We start from the raw sequence: 18,295 nt of genomic DNA on the forward strand, positions 1-18,295 counted from the left end.
TCACATTGGTGGCTCATAGTCATCCTGTGATCAGCCCAATACTCCAAGGTCCTTCTCCTCCTCCGTTACTTCTAACAGATGAGTCCCCAGCTTATAACAAAAAGTCCTGTTATTAATCCCTAAATGCATGACCTTGCACTTTTCACTATTAAATTTCATCCTGTTACTATTACTCCAGTTTACAAGGTCATCCAGATCTTCCTGTATGACATCCCGGTCCTTCTCTGTATTGGCAATACCTCCCAGCTTTGTGTCATCCGCAAACTTTATTAGCACACTCCCACTCTTTGTGCCAAGATCAGTAATAAAGATATTAAATAAGATTGGTCCAAAAATCAATCCCTGAGGAACTCCACTAGTAACCTACCTCCAGCCTGACAGTTCACCTTTCAGTATGACCCATTGTAGTCTCCCCTTTAACCAGTTCCTTATCCACCTTTCAATTTTCATATTGATCCCCATCTTTTCCAATGTAACTAATAATTCCCCATGTGGAACCCTATCAAATACCTTACTGAAACTGAGGTAAATTAGATCCACTGCATTTCATTTGTCTAAAAACTGTTACCTTCCCAAAGAAGGAGATCAGGTTGGTTTGGCATGATCTACCTTTTGTAAAACCATGTTGTATTTTGTCCCAATTACCATTGGCCTCAATGTCCTTAACTACTTTCTTCTTCAATTTTTTTCCCAAGACCTTGCATACTACAGATCTCAAACTGACAGGCCTGTAGTTACCTGGATCATTTTTTTTCCTTTCTTAAAAATAGGAACTATGTTAGCAATTCTCCACTCATATGGTACAACCCCTGAGTTTACAGATTTATTAAAAATTATTGCTATTGGGCTTGCAATTTCATGTGCCAGTTCCTTTAATATTCTTGGATGAAGATTATCTGGGCCCTCCGATTTAGTCCCATTAAGCTGTTTGAGTTTGGCTTGTACCTTGGATGTGGTACTATCTACCTCCATATCCTCATTCCCATTTGTTATCCTGACATTATCCCTAAGCTCCTCATTAAAGACTGAGGCAAAGTATTTGTTTAGATATTGGGCCATGCCTAGATTATCCTTAACCTCCACTCCATCCTCAGTGTTTTGCGGTCCCACTTCTTTTTTTGTTTTCTTCTTATTTATATAACTATAGAATCTTTTACTATTAGTTTTAATTCCCTTTGCATGGTCCAATCCTACATGGCTTTTGGCCTTTCTCATGTTATCCCTACATGTTCTGACCTCAATAAGGTAGCTTTCCTTGCTGATCCCTGCCATCTTCCACTCCTTGTAGGCTTTCTGTTTTTTCTTAATCACCTCTCTGCTATGCTTGCTCATCCAGCTTGGTCTACAACTCCTGCCTATGAATTTTTTCCCGTTTCTTGGGACGCAGGCTTCTGATATTTTCTGCAACTTTGACTTGAAGTAATTCCAGGCCTCCTCCGCCTTTAGATCCACAAGTTCTTCAGTCCAATCCACATCCCTAACTAATTTCCTTATTTTTTTAAAGTTAGCCCTTTTGAAATAAAAAACCCTAGTCATAGATCTATTTTTGTTTATCCTTCCATTTAGTTTGAACTGAATTAGCTCATGATCGCTTGAACCAAGGTTGTCCCCTACAATTATTTCTTCTATGAGGTCCTCACTACCCACCAAAACCAAATCTAAAATGGCATCCCCTCTTGTTGGTTCAGCAACTACTTGGTGAAGGAATCCATCAGCTATCACATCCAGGAAAATCTGAGCCCTGTTATCATTACTAGCAGTTGTCCTCCAGTCTATATCTGGGAAGTTAAAGTCTCCCATGATCACACAATTCCCATTAGTATTTACTTCATTAAAAACATTAAAGAGGTCTCTATCCATATTCAAATCAGATCCTGGTGGTCTATAGCACACCCCAATCACTATCCCGGGGAGGCTCTAGTAGCTTTCTTCCCCAATGTGATTTTTGCCCAGAGAGACTGTCTTATCCATTCCATCACTTCTTATTTCTTTATAGTCTACCTTATCATTGATATACAATGCTACTCCACCGCCTTTGCCTTTATTTCTGTCTTTCCTAAACAGCACATACCCTTTGATACCTGTACTCCAGTCATGACTACTGTTCCACCATGTTTCTGTTATCCCTATAATATCTGATTTCACTTCCTGCACCAGTAACTCTAGTTCCTCCATTTTGTTACCTAGGCTCCTCTCATTGGTGTACAAACATCTTAATTTCTCCTGTTTGGTTTCTCTCACATTCTTTACCCAATTAGGCACAGACATTCTACCGCCAGTATCATCTATTAGACTTGAATCTACACTACCCTTCCTCCTTATGTCCATTCTCCTACCCACAGCTGTATCCCTTCTTACTTTGTTTTCTTCCCTCTCAATGTTAAATTCTGGCATGGAGATTACCTGGACATCTCCCAACCATCACCCCCAAATTCCTAGTTTAAAGGTCTCTTAATCAATTGTACCAGCCTCCATCCCAGAAGTCTATTTCCCTCCCTACTCAGGTGAAGTCCATCCCGAGGGAACAGTCCTCTGTCCATGAATGCCTCCCAGTGGCCATACATCCCAAAGCCCTCCTTATAGCACCACTGTCTGAACCATATGTTGATCATCATAATCTTGTCACACCTTTGTTGCCCTTCTCTAGGAACAGGCAGAATCCCACTGAAGATCACCTGAGCCTTGAATTCCTTAAATGTCTTCCCCAGACTGGCATAGTCTACCTTGATATGTTCCAGTGAGAATCTAGATGTATTATTTGTTCCCACATGAAGGACAATCAGCGGATTCTTTCCCGCTCCCGTTAGGATCCTCTTCAGCCTCAGGTCCACATCCTGTATCTTAGCACCCAGAAGACAGCACACCCTTCTGTTCTCTGGATCAGCTCTAGTTACAAGCTTGTCTACTCTTCTCAGTAAGGAGTCCCCAATCATGTAGACCTGCCTTTTCCTGGTGATGATGCGATTCTCCAGTCTATCCCTTGTTCCCTCTGGCTGCAAGTCCTCTCGATTCCTAGTCTCTCTTGCAATCCTCTGCAACCCATCCTGTATCCTCCTGGGGCTCATATTTGGTGTTGTTATCTCCATTGACTCTTCCCCTCTTCCTATAGAACTAGCTGCTCTTCTCTTCTTCCTTGCCCTCTCACCTTCAGTGACCACCTGCCATGTCCCTTCTTCATTTTCCAATTCTGCAAACCTGTTCCTGAGTTCTATTTCTCCTTCACTAGCCCATCTTTTCCTCTGCCTGGTTCTCTTAGTCACATGCTTCCACTGTCCACTTTCCTCACCCAGCAGTTTCCCCTCAGAGTTCTTTGGTCCTGCTTCCATCTGCAAGTCTGAGCTTTTCCCTTCAGTCTCCTCATGTCTTTGCTTCATCATCTGCTCGAACCCCCTTCTAAACTCAACCAGAGTTTCCACCTGCATCTCCAATCCTCAGATTTGTTCTTCCATCAGCTCTATCAGGTAACACTTCATGCAGACAAAACTCTTTTCAGGTACCCCCTCCAGGAATCATGTACATGCCGCAGCTTCCACATCCAGTCATCTTCACTGTGTCTTCCATTACTTGGGTCACTACCATTGCTGTCTCTGTATCTGTCACCTTCCCACCTAAGTCCCATTAGTCCGGGAAACACAAACCAAACCAAAATACCACCACCTGCAGCAAAACAAACCCTCAGTGAGCACCACAACACTGCCAGAGCACCACACACTCCCTTCACTAGCCTATCTGTTCCTCTGCCTGGTTCTCTTAGTCTTCCACCCCAAACTCCCCTTGCAAACTCAAACTCCCCTGTTTGCTTGCTCCTGTGCCACTGCCTGACTGGTTGGCTACCTTTATAGGACCCCTGCCCCCTAATCAGGGTTCAGCTTCTCTCCCAGCACACTGCCCCTACCAGCCTCTACAAATGCCTTCTCCTCCCTCAGAACTCCCACTCAAACTCCTCTGTTTACAGCTCTGTTTGCTGACTTACATTATTGTAAAAGAGATCAAAATCTGGTCTAAGTGGTCATTAAGGATGAACACCCACATGTGAGTTCTTTTCTCTTGACACATAATGACAAAATGAAGGACGTAAAGGGGCAGGGGCGGCTCTACGAATTCCGCCGCCCCAAGCAGGGCGGCAAGCTGCGCCGCTCGCGCTGCTGGGCACCGGTCCCGCACCTTCGTGGGACCTCCCACAGACGTGCCGCTGGTCCCGCACCTACTGTGGAGCTTCCGCAGTCATGCCTGCGGGAGGTCCACACGAGCCGTGGGACCAGCGCACCTGCCGCAGTCATGACTGCGGGAGGTCCGCCGGACCCGCCTGCCACCCTCCTGGTAAAATGCCGCCCCACGCGCGTGCTTGGCGCGCTGGGGTCTGGAGCCGGCCCTGTAAAGGGGACACACTTTAAAATGTGCTCATTTTTCATGGCTACTGTTTGTATCCTGCTAGTAATGCTGTAAAATGTCTGTTTTGCAACCTGCTATATAAACGAAAGAAATGGAAGAAATGATCCTCTCTGTCTTTTGTTTCCCTGATATTCCCATGGTTTATACCAGGTAGCAATATAATTCTTTTGTGCATAAAATTCTTCACTGAGCTGCACATACACTTCTAGGTGATCATAGACTTGGCATTTGAGCCTTTCCATTGTTCGGTGTCATGCTATTCTCTACACAGGATGAACCTAGTGTGATCAACCTACTCACTTATTGCTGGGTACCTGCCCTTCACCCAAGGATCTAGCCAGAAGAGGGACTGTTCCAGCCGGCAATGGAGTTCATAATTTCCAGAGTACAAAAGAAGGAATTAACATCCTGGGGTCAGGGAGGATCAAGCTTAGGAAAGAACTAGAGGTTGCATGTGAGCAGGAGCTGCAGCCTGGGTGCTGGGTTGGGAAGACTGAGCTAGACAAACATAATTTGTTGCTGGCTGTAGCCAGCAGTAGCCACAGCAGGTGGATGCAGAGCCTGCATGTTAGAAGACAGTGCACAGGGGTGATGGTGAAGTGCAGTTATCCTTCTGCCTCGCTACTGGCCTGCCCTTAGGGGCTGGGTTAGGAACTGCTGTTTTGAGCACTTAAAAATAATTATGCAAACTGCATCTTTTAATTTTTGTTACTTCCTCAAAGTCGGGGTACGTTCTATCCCACTGAGGCCTAGCGTTTAGAACATCTTCACCCCTCGCCTCTGAGCTTGTTGTACGCAGTACATATGACCAGACTTCTAGGGAGGACTGGTGTACCACATCATTCACAGTGACATCCCACAGTGGGGTTGGTAACAGTATGGCACTGCTTTTTTTAAATTCATGGGGTCTTGTTGGGCCTGGTTCTTGTGTGCTTATGACCAATGCATGGGGGAGTTTAGTTACTGTTATTCATTACAAATGGTCATATCTGGTATTTTGGAACTTTCACAGCGGCTAATCATCAATAGTTACTGAATAATATTAATTAAACATGATGGACATGGAAGCCTAAGGTCCCTCGGGTTATGAAGCTCCAATCACTGTTCAGCCCTAATTTTGAACCCCAAATAGGAAAACAGAGGACCTGTGTTCTTCAGCCACATTCTTTCCCTCTTGAATCATTTTTGGCTCTTCCAGTCTCCTCTGCTTTAGGCAGGGGGTCCTCATATAGCTCATCACATAAGGAGTCTATATTTTTGTGACAACAGCTGTTTTGACTATGCTATGCTTGTGTTTTATGCCACTCTTCTGCCTCATTGCCTCCAGTAAAGTGTAGTCCATGATCATGCTCCCATGTGAAATCTTTCATGGGATTGTCTGCTAGTTGGGATATAAATCATTAGAACTAGCTGAAATTTTTCAACTTTAGATTTTTAAAATAAATTTTAATTAAAAATTCAAATGGCAATGAACTGCCCTATATCTACATCTATATATACAGTAAAAAACTTCTATCAGTTCTGTATCAGGTATTATACTATACTATATAGTACCTGATGTAGAATTGGTAGAAGTTTTTTTTGCTGTATTTTTGGGGGTCAAAATTAAAAAAACAAACAAACAAAAACTGAAAAAAGTGTGCATCTGTGCAACTGCAGCTTACAACCTGTAAATTCTTGGTGAAGTTTGTAGATTATGGTAGTGGATTTTCCCTATCCCAGAGTTGTGGGTGGCCTAAATTGAAACCACTTTTGATTTTGCAGAAAACAAAGCCTAAATTCATGGAAGAAATACCTGAATCTTCACCTCTTTGTTATCATATTTAACTAGTTTGTTTTGTAAAATAAAAACCAAACAAATGGAACAAACCAAAAATGTTTTTTGCAGTTTCCCATTTATTTTAATAGAAGACTGCAGTATGTCATTTCTACCACTCTGTGGAGCTGCATGAGGCTATAAATTAGATGTATGCCAAGAAGACAGGGATGATTCACAACAGTGATTCTCAGCAGTAAGCAGGCACTGTATTGTTCCTGGATCTAGAGGAAAAATGGAGATGGGTGATTCTCTAAGGTAAGAGTATGGGTCTTTGTTTCTATGGTGTACTGGACTGGAGAATGGAGAGGAACCAGCTCTACAGCTGGTTTCTTGTTCTTTAGCTCTTTCTTGGGTCTCCATATTACCTGCTTGATATTATTAGGAAACCTAGTAGTTCACCACTTTAGGACTTCATGGATTTCCCATCCCAGAATTGTGGGTGGTTTAAAAATGAAACCTTTTATTTGAACTCCCACAAGCCTTTAGGTTTTGGATAAAATGGAACTTGGATATGAAACAGGCCTGCTTTTTCGTTTAAAAAAAAAATCCCAACCCCTCCAAATAAACCAAAACTTGATTAGAGCACAGCTAATATAGATTATGTTGGGCTTGGTATAAGACTTAGTTTGCAAACCAAGGCTTGGCAAAACCTAAGCCACTGCAGTGTGGCAGATAAGGGACAAAAACAACACCTCTTATCTGAACCACTTAACCTTTGGTGATTTGAATAAACAGGTGCATGAATTGAAAACATTTGTTTTCTGCAAAACCAAGCCAAACTCTTGGCAAGCAGTCACTCAGCCTTCCCCTCCTCTGTTCTTATCTGTTACCTGTTTGCTTTGTAAACCAGAACTGTGGGCTTCCCAGTCTCTTTCTCTAGTAGGAATACAGTCATCCAATTTATCTCTCCGCGATTGCCTAGAGAGCTTTCACATCTTTTCCCCTGAAGTCCTACTCATGCTCCTTAGACAGTGAGACGGGTGACAAGGTGTTAAGGGAAACTGCACAATCAAAAGTAGTAAGGAGTGGGAAAAGGTCCCTAACATTGAGAAGGTATCCTTAGTTACTATGAAACAATTGTTCATAGTTGGTCTTTCACATAGTCAGTTCCCTTATGTTCTCACTACAAGAATAAGAACAAGAAATCAATGTTTATATTACACTAGCAACTGCAAGAATGGCACTTTGGTCAAACTATTAAGCGATTTAGAAAATTCCAAAAGGCCTTCTTATAGTTCAGATTCTAACATGTCGACTCTACTTGTCACTGTTCCCTAATATATTTTTATACAGATGCAGCCCAGTCAACTTTCTGATGTCACCTAACACAGCCATTTATAATTTTATAGATAAATAATAAAGGTGATATTTTGTATAGTTGCTAATACAATGCTATAATAATTGAAAATCAACTAGCAGTTTTAATTTATTTCTAAAACGTAACTGTTTGTTTACATTGTCTGTACTGATTACTCAGCTCATTTATATAGTGCTTACCAATCCTATATCTCTTGAGTGTCCAAAACTTTCATTGGCATCATTGTAAGTTGGGTAACTGGAAATTATGGTTCATTCTTAATAGATAGATAAATGAATATTTATAAAGGTTTGAGTTTTAGATACGGGGCCATAGTAAACTCCAGATCTGAACTTTGTGGCTTGGGTCCATCGTGTGTGTGTGTGTGTGTGTGTGTGTGTGTGTGCACTCTTTATTTACTGAGTGAACAAACCTTTGATGTGACCTAGATTTGAAGAGCATTGAAATACATGAAAAATTAAACAGTGCAATGGAATTTTCTTTTAAAGCTTCTTTTATTGCAACTGCCTGGTGCTCATTGTAACCTCAGACTTGATTAACTTCTTTTTAGAGGTCATCACACAGGCCCTGAACCTGTGATTCCCTATATATGGGCCCAATTCTGTGTCTACTCAGTGAAGTCACCATGTTCATCTCTGTCAGTGATCTGAGGGCATGGATATTACCAGATATTTCTCATATATCATATTAGTGGAATCATGTTAATGTAGAGTTCGAGTGGCAGCAAGACTTGATAATATTTAGCATTTATTCAAAGTTTTCCATTAAAAGATTTCAGAGTGTTTTTCAAATATTAAATAATAAAGCCACAAGTTGCAACACTCCTGGTGTGATAGGAAAATATTGTTATAGCCATAAAGAGGTTTAAACTGTGGTACAAAGTGGTGAAATGTTTTGCTCTAGGTCACACAAATTATGTTGTGAATGGTGCCTACGAGTCCCATGAGCTAAGCCTTAAATCTGTCACAATTTTCAGAAGGGCGGAGGTGTTCTGTTCCTTTAACAGTGTTCCATCTGCAGCTATTCACTCTAGATATTACATGTCATGTCTTGCAAGCTATGGAATAGCTGCCAGAAGTAAAGCAATTGGGGAGTTTGTACACTAGATGCAGATCTAGACATGCTACAACTGTGGGCAGAAAAGTTCTTGCCTATTTACTTTCTTCATTTCCTCCTCCTCCTCCTCCACCTCCAAAAGCAGTCATAGAACCCTCATCCACCCATTCTGCTTTACCTGTTAAGGAGCATACATAATGTTAGGCTAGTTGTTTTTTCTGATTTGTTCTTAGATAGTTTTTGGTATGTTAGTGTCTTCTCTTCCCCCAGGGAATACCTGCCCTGCTCTGAGCTGGCGGATCCGAAGAGGTAGTGAGAATTTAAGAATTAAGCATTTTTCAGTTGTAAGCTGTCCACTATGGATCAACATATCTGATGTTTGAAATATCTAGGTGAAGTTATTAGTTGGGTAGTGTTCTGAATATACAGCATCTGGTATAGTGGCTCTCCTTGTAGTTGCTAGACCAACATGCTAGTCCCACAGGCCTGGATTCACAAAGGGACTTAGCGTCACACCGCCTAACTTTTAGGCACCTAGAAAATCACAGGCACAACACTTCAATCCAAACCATGAGTTAGTCGCGTAGGCTCCATACTATGAATGGGGAGAGAGAAGCACCTTCAAATGTGATCTGCAAAGTCAGCATGGTAGGTGAAGAGCAGCCTAGGTTAGCCAATGGCAGATGCCAAGGAGAGTGGCCTGTCCTGAGCCAGGCGCCTCTTGTGCATGTAGGTACCTAAGTCCAGGCTGCGGTGAGGAGCCTATCTCTGCATAGTGATTCACAGCTGGGAACCCCTCTTCCAGAGTCAGGTGGATTAGGTTCCTCTGCTGTTAAATGTGTCAATGCCTTGTTGGGTGCCGGCCTCACCCCCCACAAAATGGCTGGAGGAGATGGTGGAGGTGCCCACCTTATAACATTTAGCTCAGAGGTTAGAGCACTCACCTGGGGTGTGGAAGACCCAGAAGAAGGGATTTGAACAGGGGCTTCCCACCTCTTAGGGGAATGCTCTAACCAGTAACCTATGGGATGTTCTGATCTAGGGCTCTCTCCGTTTCTCATGTGGAAGCTTCTTCACATGTGGGTAAATCATTAGTCATTGGCCAGGGAGAGAGTAAGAATGACTCTGTAGCCTGGTGTTAGGTAGGGTTGCCAATTTTGGTTGGACGTATTCCTGGAGGTTTCATCGCATGACATAATCTTTAATTAAAAATTAATCTTTAATTCCTGGAGACTTCAGGACAATCCTGGAGGGTTGGCAACATTAGTTTTAGGGCACTCACCTATGAGGTGGGAGACCCACAGTCCAGTCCCCCTGTTTCAATCACTCTTTCACCCTAGGCGAGGGCTCCAACCACTGAGCTAAACGTTATAAGATGGCAGAGGCATCCCATGCTGCCCTGGATTCTTGACCCCCCTCAAAGAATTCTAGTAGATTGGTGAGGCATGATTTCCCTTTACTAAAACCATGTTGACTCTTCCTCAACAAATTATGTTCATCTATATGTCTGACAATATTCTTCTTTATTATAGTTTCAACCAGTTTGCCCAGTACTGAAGTCAGGCTTACAGGCCTGTAATTGCTGGGATCACCTCTGGAGCCCTTTTTAAAAATTGGTATCACATTAGCTATCCTCCAATCGTCTGGTACAGAAGCTGATGTAAATGATAGGTTACAGATGACAGTTAGTAGTCATGCAATTTCACATTTGAATTTCTTCAGAACTCTTGGGTGATATACCATCTGGTCCTGGTGACTTACTGCTGTTAAATTTATCAATTTGTTCCAAAACCTCCTCTAATGATACCTCAATATGGGACAGTTCCTCAGATCTGTCAACTTTTTGAAAGAAATTCACTGCAGGATATAAGAACTCCTGAAATAATTTAGTTATTTTCCCCCAGGTTTTTTTTTTTTGGGTGGGGGACACTGAGCGGGAGGAGAGGTGTGATTTGGAGTTGCCAGTGGGGTTAATTCGTTGGCTGTTCTGTCAAATGTTAGGTTCCAGGACAGATATTTGTGTATATATGAACAACTGTTTTTTAATAACCTGCCAAGAAGCTATAATCTTCCCATTGCAGTTCCCCTGGGATTTAATTAGAATGGTTTTCCACAGCCTGACATGTTTATGGGGCATAGGTAAAGAGACAGTTCATAAAGCTGTCAATTTTCTGAGAAATTAAAGAAAAATTGGGCAGTTTAGTCCTTGGCAATTCCATGCTGCTGATACTAGCATTGCAAACAATGAAATCAAAGGCAATGTAACAAGATACTGATGCATTAGAGGTGGGGAGGGTTAAAAATTCTGTACAAGGGCATTTGTCAATTTGAATGTATAAAGAGAGAGCTATGGAAAACAAAATATAAACTTGGATAGCTTCACATTAGGCAGTTCAGGTTTCAACACCACAAAGTTGAACAATAGTCTCTTCATTGCTACAGCAGTTGCTATAAGTTTCCCTCACCTAGGGCAAGTGGGAAGGAACAAAACCTTTTACGTGCAAGGAAATAGGGTTGGTGTCTGAGACCAGCTGGTGTTGGTGTGTATGTTACTCATTTACTAGAATCTCAGCATGTTCTCTGACATAAGTAAAGGGTGTCAAACCCTTGATAGGGAACTATGAAATTCTACTGCCTCTTCTTTTGGTAAATAAGGAAGTTGAGGTGTTCAGCATGGATGGACATTTTGCCTCTTAAAAGGAGAGCAGAGATAATGTCTAATGTTTATATTCAGGTTTGCATTATTTGCTCATAACTCATTCATGCGCAGGCTTCTCTCTAAAACATTTCCTTACAGAGTGGCCTGGGGAAGAACATACTAGGTACCAAGTTATGTCCTCATTTGCATCTTTGTAATCCCAATGACTTCAATGGACCTGCCTGGGTATAACTGTGAGTAAAATGTGTTGCTTTAAATATTTACTGTCTTCAATACAAAATAGTACATAGGTTATATTTGAACCCCAGCCTCCCTCTCCCCACACCAGGTTCTATGCATCTGGTTTTTGCAGCTAGATACAGAACATAATTCTCCTCTCAACTTTGTGTAAAACTCCCGTAACTTCACTGATGCCAATCAATTTAAAGTGGTATAGAAACCAGGGTGAGTAGAACCTCTCTCTTTATATAATAGGGTGAACCGAAGCCCTGGAAACTCTAGAGGGGATTTGACATCCTGAACTGAAATTGATGGTTCAGGTCCATCCCTGTATAAAATAGCTAAGAATAATACTGTAATTTTTATAGAGACTAAGGCCACAGTCCTACAACTTACTCCTTGTGGGTCGAAATTGGCACCAGTGCAGAGCCCCATTGACGTTTACCTACAGACGGAGGCTTGTATGCAGGGATCTCTTCACATCTGAAGTGCAGCCACCTGAGAATCAAGTGGAGCAACGCTTTTAACCACCGCAGAGCAGCGCTACACAAAATGCTAGGGGGGAAGTGAAGAATACCACAACCAACAGAAACTGCAGGCAGAAATTACATAGAAGAGGAAACTAGGGTAAAGAAGGCTACTCGTATGAAAAGGTGACTTGGAGAACGTTGTGCCTCTTTGACTTTGTTAGATGCATCTGAGTATTATGAGTAATCTAAAGTAGCCTGGTGAATATAGTTTACTTCGGTTTCCAAAAAAATAGATAAATTCCTTCATAAAAGATTTAGCCATGAGGCAAGTATAAAAGATTTATCATAGACTATGGTAAGTAGTGCATTAGAACCCAACCAGTTCTGCTGTAAGGGGTTGGCCTCAGCAGCCAGATTTATATTCTTATTTTCCCATGTTTTATATAAAAATCGGTTTCCTTGTTAATTTTATATTAAATTACCTTGTGTTGTTTTTCACATGTGATTTTGAAGCATCACTTTCTTCAGTTTACTTTTCAAAACTAAAACAGTGTGGTTTTCCATTCAAAATGTAGTTCAGATTCTCCCTTGCAAAGCAATATCAGGTAGCGAATCATTTGATACTACCTATCATATGTGTAAACACCTCTTTTTTGACTTGCCTGCTGCCCATTCTGTAATTGGTTTACAATATTTATCTGGAAAGTTATCAGATACCGGGGCAAAGAGATCTCTTAATAGTTTTTCCACTATTCCAAAAAGAGAAGGTAAGTTTTGACCAAGATTCAGTTTTAATATTTAGCCTACCAATGACTGGAGGAATATTGGGGCAGATTCCCAGCTGGTATAAATTGTCAGAGCTCCATTTATGTTAGTGGAAGATCTGCCTCGTTGATCATATTGCCTGGTTACATTGACCTTGATCAGCTACCAGTAAGTAAGAACACATCTATCCAAGAAATTGTTTTGGGAACTGCATGAGAAAAGCCTATTTTTCTTTCTGTATGCCGTAGGACTTAAAGGGTCTCTGCATTTTTCCTTAAAGTTATATGAAAGTTAGGCATTGACTAAGTTGATGGCTGCCTGTGACTATTGAGGATACAGTAACAACTAAAACCACCTGTATTTACAGTTATCTTGTCCTCTTTCTCTTTATCTCCATTTATCTGTTTATTCACTTGGTACATATTGTCAAAGTCTTAGATTGGGAGCTCTCTGGGGCAAGGACTGTGTCTTTTGTTTGTTTATACAATGCCTAGTACAATCATACATTGGTCCTTGATTGGCGTCCTTAGGCACTACTGCAACAGCAATGATAATTAATCTGTTACCACTTACTATGGATGCTTTTGTTTATCTGCACTATGTTTGTTCTCCCACTCTTTTCTCTCCCTCTGTCTTGCTCCTCTACTGCGTCTTCTCCCCTTTCTCTTATGTATTTATCTTCATTAAGATTTCTGCTCTTTTTTCCTTCACTGTTCAAGTCTCTTCTCTTCCCAGCTTTTTAAATTATAGTCATTACTCCTATAAAAGATATTGTAAGAAGCCATCAGATACAGTGTTTGTGTGATGTGTCTCTTATAAACCATAAACCACCTGAGGGAGAATACTTACTCAGCGCAGAACATCATATTTTTGTCTCTTGCAAGATTAGTTAACTTCCTGTCTTTTTCTCATTTCTTTCTAAGTTCCTAACATACTTACTGGGTTTTTTTTTTCATACACCTATAAAATAAAACCGACCAAACCATCAGATCTAGTTATTGTTTTATATTCCAACACGTACATGATAAAAATGGAAAATAAAAGTTTATGGGCAGAGAGAATAAAAAAAGAAAGGAGTAGAAGTCTTGGAGAGTCTGTGCTATAGGTCAGCAAAGTAACACAGAGATTGAGTGCAGATCAAAGAAACTTAAAAATTATTTGACAGCATTTGATTTAGAACAGGCATGCTGAGAAGTCTCTTGTAATAATTTATCCTACCTTTCACTTGGAGATTGCTGAGCTGTCTTGAAAGAATTCAGAGACTGCAGAGTGTGGCCACTCTTTTCATTTATGATTTCAGAAGATGGGATGCAATGTAATGTGTCAATGTGTGATCCAGGTGTCACTCTATATAAGTACTGCTCTAGCTGATTTCTTTTTTTTTTTTTTTAACAAATCACTGTGAAATGAATGTTCATGAAAAGAAACAGTTTCCTCTACACTTCATGAGTCTGATGGAAAAAAGTGTGAAACAGAAGAACCATACACCCTAATTCTGCTGTCCTGTGAGTCCTCTTTTATACAGATGTTCTCTTCTCAGTCCTACCATTCAGCTCTGGTAGCAAGGCCTACTAAAATGTGCCATGGTTATTGGCCAGGCAATATGCTAAGTTCAAGTTCAGTGTCAGTTTAACTTCTGATACATCCTCTGTCTTAGGGGCCTGATTCTGATTGCACAAAATGGTTTTAGAGCAGTGCATCTCCATTGAGTACAGTTGAGTTAATCCTGATTTACACTGGAGAATCAGGCCCTGTGACTCAATTGCTGCTCTGACAATGGGAGGAATCGGATGATCTAAAAGTGTCTTCTGTCTGTTACTACTCTGATATAAATAATAATTAGCAGTATAAGAAACTATTGAGTGGTGTTCTTTGGCCTGTATTATGTAAAAGGTCAGACAAATCTATGAATATAATGCCTTTCAACCAGAAATATCCCAAAGATCATTGTCCATTTTGAAATCATATATTAACTCTTTCTTAATTATTTAAATCATAGACTAAAATAAACCAAAATTTTCTCTTGGCTAGATTGAACTTTTCAGTCTCCACAGTAATGACATTTGGGGAGCAATGTTTAGGTTCTGCCTGGTGCTAATCAGGGTCTCAGAATAATGCCAAGGCAATGTGACACTAATGACTGCAAGGGGGAATCATTGACAGGCTTGGCTACTTTCCACTGTATTTACCCTGTAAGCAAGCTCTATATAATAAACTGTACATTGCTTTTACAGTAGTTTTCTGTGTATGACCAGTGCTCCATTATATGTTATTTCACCATATCTGCCTGCAATGGGAACCTGAAAATTTGAGATTGTTCTGTTGGATGGCTCCAAGACCCTTTGCCATTTGTATTTCTGTCTCTCTCCTGTTTAGGGCACAACAGATGACATAAAATAAATTTCATTTCTTTTAAATCAGTAACATAAAATTTCCCCTTGTAAGTGAATCTGGAGGACAAAGCGGACAAGAATTTCTTATTTATGGCCTGCCCCCCAAATTATATACTCAGCGTCAGCAGCCATGCAGCATTCAGCCAACCACCAGCTTTCAAAAATCACAAGTCAGGTCCCCTTGAAATCAGGAGATTAGCTTAAAAATCATGAGATGTTAAGAAATAATAGATTTTGAGTTCTTTTTATTCGATTTCTGGTTTTTCAGTCTTTAGGGCTCAGATTTTCATGTTTTGCTCGGTAACAGCCAGGATTAGAAACTTACTTTTGTTTTTCTTAGTGAAAGCTAGGATTCTCCTGTATTAAGATGAATCTAGGACATGGGGCTTTAAGAAACACAGCAAATATTGCAAAACCAAATAGCAAAACAATATCAGGGTTATTGGCAAGCACAACATATGTCTAAACATGCTCCTTTGCATCCTTGGGAATCAAAAGTTGCTCTGTGGCAACAAATACAAATACAATACGCTGGACCATTTATAGGATGTATGTTTTTTATTACAATAGATGCCCATTCTGGATAACCTGAAGTATTCTATATGAATTCAACTAATTCAGTACAGCCAGTGGAGGTGATAACACTCTTGTTTACACAGATGCGAGTTCTTCAACAGATTGCAAGTGACAATGGAACTAAATTCATGTCCAAAGTGTTTCAACTGTTTGTCACAAGAAAAGGTGTCAGATGTGTCAGATTAGCTCCTTACCACCCTGCCACAAATGGATTAGTAGAAAGATTTATCCAGACATTCAAGCAAGTTAACTATGCTATAGCTCTAGATAAATGTAGTTTATAATACAAGATTGCAAATTTTCTATTGACCTCTTGGAATGCAGTATATGCCACTACAAATCAAACACAAGTTATGATGTTTATAGGATATAATTTAAGGTCTTGTCTGGCCTTCTTAAAGTTGGATCTACAGAGGGACATCCTTAGAAACAGCGTGGTCAAATAGTCACACCCAAAGGCACAGGTTTCATGTGGGAGAATAAGATTTAGTAAGAAACTACTGAGAAAATTCATGGAAAACTGGAGTGAATACATCACAACCTGGTTCTTTCTCTTTTACTGGATAGAAGTGGCATAGAACACGTCAGAGGGAAGACATATAAATCAGCGTTTGAGCATAGTTTCCATGGGATGCTCTGCACCGATAACTCCTATTGAGAATACTGAGCCTACAATGCAGCTTCAGACAGTGACTTGTAATAGCACCAGTTAGCCACAAGTCTATAGTTCTCCTACAAGTGACCCTGTCATTACAGAGCTGGAAGATGCTGCTGATATAGCTACACCAGAAAGTGCAGACACTGAGATACTTTGTGATGACCCAGAGAGAAGTTGTAATCCACATCTCTGATTTAGGCTTTGTCTACACAACCAAGTTTTGTCAACTACACTTATATTGACACCCAAAATTTAACTTAATAAAAATCGGAAAAGCTTGTTCACACTAGCCCCCTCTGGTGACACATCACATCGATATTGGGGGCACCATTATCGACAATGTGAGCAATGCGCGGTGGGTATATATCCCACAGTGCAGGGTGACACCTTCTATCACTAGGTGTTGTGGGAAGGTGGAGCAGATTGCGGTGCATCTTGGAACTGTGCTAAATGTGGGGGATGTGGAAATGCCCATAGTGATCGTGGGAGACCCAGCTTAACCCTTACAGCCCTGGCTCATGAAACCTTACATGGGACACCAGGACAGCAGTAAGGAGCATTTCAACAACAGGCTGAGTAGGTGCCGGCTGACAGCTAAATGTGCCTTTGGCAGATTAAAGGCGCGCTGGTGTTGCCTTTATGGCAGGTTAGACTTTAAAGAGGAGAATATTCCCATGGTCATAGCTGTGTGCTGCACTTTGCATAATGTCTCTGAATCTAAGGGTGAAATGTTTGCTCAGGGGTGGAGTGCTGAGGCAGAGCGCTTGGCTGCTGAGTTTGAGCAGCCAGATAACAGGGCTGTCACAGGAGCCCAGAGGGCATCAATTGAAATCAGGGAGGCTTTGAGGAAGCACTTTGACAATGAGCCGCAATAATGTATATCTTCCTTAGAGTAGCTTCCATGGTGCATTCCATGTTTTTTTCCTAGGAAGCTATGTTGACAATTGGGGTGGCATATCCCAATAAGAAAATGATTAAAATGCCTGTACATGTACTCGTAGTGATTGCAATGTGAATTTGTAGAAAACAAAATAAAGATGATTTACCATTATAAAACTTTGCCTTTAGTGATCAAGAAAAAGCACAGTGACACTCACCAAAACACAGATGCTTGACTGGAAAGGAGGGACTGGGAAAGGGCAGACCCTCACAACTGCATGTAGGTCCAGCTATCATTGTGAAAGTTGTGTGAGGGCGTGGAGTGAAAGGGAAACTGAGGAGTCCCAGAAAGTGGAAAGGAATGTGCAGGCAGCGTGAGGGGCCTGGTAAAAAATTGTGCATGTGCTGCAGTGAGCCTGGACCTGCTCACTCGGCAGCCTTATTAAAGACTTGAGCATTTCTGTTTGCTCCTCCATTACATTTATCATCCGCTCAGTTGCATCCCTAGCAAACGCTTGATTCTCTTTGCTATCCTGCCTTTTGGCTTCCCAGCACTCCTTTTGTTCCCTTTTCTCTGTAGTGGAGCACTGCAGTACCCTCCAGAACATGTCTTCTTTGCTGTGTCTTGGCCTCTTTTTTATCTGGCAGAGACAGTCAGCAGGGGTTGGTGGGGTGTTCCTGAAGGCCATATCCGGTGAAGCACAGGGGACAATGCACAGAGGCGGGATTGTTAAATTCAAGCACAGCATTGAAACATTTCATTTATATGCACCTTTTGCAACATAGCAATCACTTTCTCACTGACCCTTTCCAGGCACACATCTCTGCAAGCACCCAAAACACGGTGAGTATTATGGGCGGGAAGAACATACAGAAGCACCTGGACAGAAGAACATACAGTCTTTGAAGGGGTTACGGTGCAGTTTAACAGGGAAATAATTCTAAAATTATCCCACACTTTTCCACAGGCAGGAATTCCCGTGAGATCTTGTTGTGAATCAACACTCTGTTCCGCTGTACCAATTAGCTACACAGTGAAATGTCCAGCACACAGAAACACAGCCAGCCTCCCACATTTCTATGCCCTGAAC

General features: G+C 41.3%; 1 long non-coding RNA gene across 1 annotated transcript in view; it reads left to right on the forward strand.

Annotated features, from left to right (window-relative positions):
- LOC120398439 overlaps window positions 1–18,295 on the forward strand; it is a 32,815-nt gene that overhangs the window by 11,979 nt on the left and 2,541 nt on the right. The window contains exons 2-4 of the long non-coding RNA XR_005594412.1: window positions 11,383–11,477; window positions 11,573–11,688; window positions 11,832–12,116. This is a non-coding gene — a long non-coding RNA (uncharacterized LOC120398439). The remainder of the gene's footprint in view (window positions 1–11,382; window positions 11,478–11,572; window positions 11,689–11,831; window positions 12,117–18,295) is intronic.

The sequence above is a fragment of the Mauremys reevesii genome, linkage group 2 (assembly GCF_016161935.1).
Source record: "Mauremys reevesii isolate NIE-2019 linkage group 2, ASM1616193v1, whole genome shotgun sequence".
NCBI lineage: Eukaryota > Metazoa > Chordata > Testudines > Geoemydidae > Mauremys > Mauremys reevesii.